Consider the following 2,079-nt stretch of genomic DNA (forward strand, 5'->3'; position numbering starts at 1 on the left):
TACACTCCCACCAAGAGTGTAAAAGCATTCCTATTTTTCCACAGCCTTGCCAGCATCTGTTGTTTCCTGACTTTTTAATGATCACGATTCTAAATGGTGTGAGATGGTATCTCATTGTGGTTTTGATTTGCATTTCTCTGATGACCAGTGATGATGAGCTTTTTTTCATATGTTTGTTGGCCACATAAATGTCTTCTTTTGAGAATTGTCCGTTCATATCCTTCACTCAGTTTTTGATGGGATTGTTTGTTTTTTTCTTGTAAATTTGTTTAAGTTCCTCGTAGATTCTGGATATTAGACCTTTGTCAGATGGGTAGATTGCAAAAATTTTCTCCCGTTCTGTAGGTTGCCTGTTCACTCTGATGATAGTTTCTTTTGCTGTGCAGAAGCTCTTTAGTTTAATTAGATCCTATTTGTCAATTCTGGCTTTTGTTGCCATTGCTTTTGGCATTGTAGTCATGAAGTCTTTGCCCCTGCCTATGTCCTGAATGGTATTGCCTAGGTTTTCTTCTAGGGTTTATATGGTTTTAGGTTTTACATTTAAGTCTTTAATCCATCTTGAGGTAATTTTTGTATAAGGTGTAAGGAAGGGGTTCAGTTTCTGTTTTCTGCGTATGGCTAGCCAGTTTTCCCAGCACCATTTATTAAATAGGGAATCCTTTCTCCATTGCTTGTTTTTGTCAGGTTTGTCAAAGATCAGATGGTTGTAGATGTGTGGTATTATTTCTAAGGCCCTTTTCTGTTCCATTGGTCTATATCTCTGTTTTGGTACCAGTACCATGCTGTTTTGGTTACTGTAGCCTTGTAGCATAGTTTAAAGTCAGGTAGCATGATGCCTTCAGCTTTGTCCTTTTTGCTTATTATTGTGTTGGCTATATAGGCTCTTATTTGGTTCCATATGAAATTTAAAGTAGTTTTTTTTTTTTCTAATTCTGTGAAGAAAGTCAATGGTAGCTTGATGGGAATAGCATTGAATCTATAAATTACTTTGGCCATTTTCATGGTATTGATTCTTCCTATCCATGAGCATGGAATTTTTTTTTCCATTTGTTTGTCTCCTCTCCTTTTTTTCCATTTGTTTGTCTTCCCTAAGCAGTGGTTTGTACTTCTCCTTGAAGAGGTCCTTCCCATCCCTTGTAAGTTGTATTCCTAGGTATTTTATTCTCTTTGTAGCAATTGTGAATGGGAGTTCACTCATGATTTGGCTCTCTGCTTCTCTATTATTTGCATATAGGAATGCTTTACTTTCATTTGGGTAAGGCCAATTAGCAAACAGCTGTCATAAGATTTTCTTTAACTCCTAAAAGCTCAGACTGGATTCTAGTTTCTCACCTGTATTGTGATAGCCTTGTATAAAGTCTTCCTTTCATGTTTAACTGTGGTGAAATTTTTCATTGACTAATATCCACACATTAGCAAAACTGAAATGTTTATAAAGCGCTTCTGAAATTTAAAAAAATTACAGAAATTCTAAGAAGCCTGAATGTCTGTACACTAATTAATGAGCAAATAGTTTAACTTTTTGGTAAGCCCCTCTTATTCAGAACTGAATTAAATTAGGCTGAAACTAAGAATAGTTCCTCTTAATTGAGGGAAGAAAAAAATGTCTTATGTCATGTAAATTGTATGTGAACTTTCTCTCTGAAGTGTCCTTCTCCATGGATATTTCTCTTTAGCCTTAACGGCTTATACTGCTGTCCATGGTTTCCCCATGAAGAAAATACAGAGGGGCTTATAATGGGAAAAAAAAAATTGGCCAATTTAAAAATCAGCTAAATTTTTACCTGATTAAGTTTAATTCCATTCTAATGTACTTTTAACATCTGCCTCTTAGGTTATAGGCCTTGTTTCAAGGCCTAAGGGAATTAGATTTCGGTAAGCTTAGAGTCTAGTGAGGAAGACTGACATTCACACAATGACCTCTAGAATACATGCAAAGAAAAAATGCAATGAGAGAGGGACACACAAAGAATCAAAGATTTTATAGGCAGGAGCTATTAGCATTCAAGTAGTATAAAGGAAAAGATTAGAAAGAGGATGCCCAATAGCCAGTTCTTAAAGAATGAGTGGCAATTCTAA

This window comes from Macaca mulatta, chromosome 18 (genome assembly GCF_049350105.2).
Source record: "Macaca mulatta isolate MMU2019108-1 chromosome 18, T2T-MMU8v2.0, whole genome shotgun sequence".
Taxonomy (NCBI): domain Eukaryota; kingdom Metazoa; phylum Chordata; class Mammalia; order Primates; family Cercopithecidae; genus Macaca; species Macaca mulatta.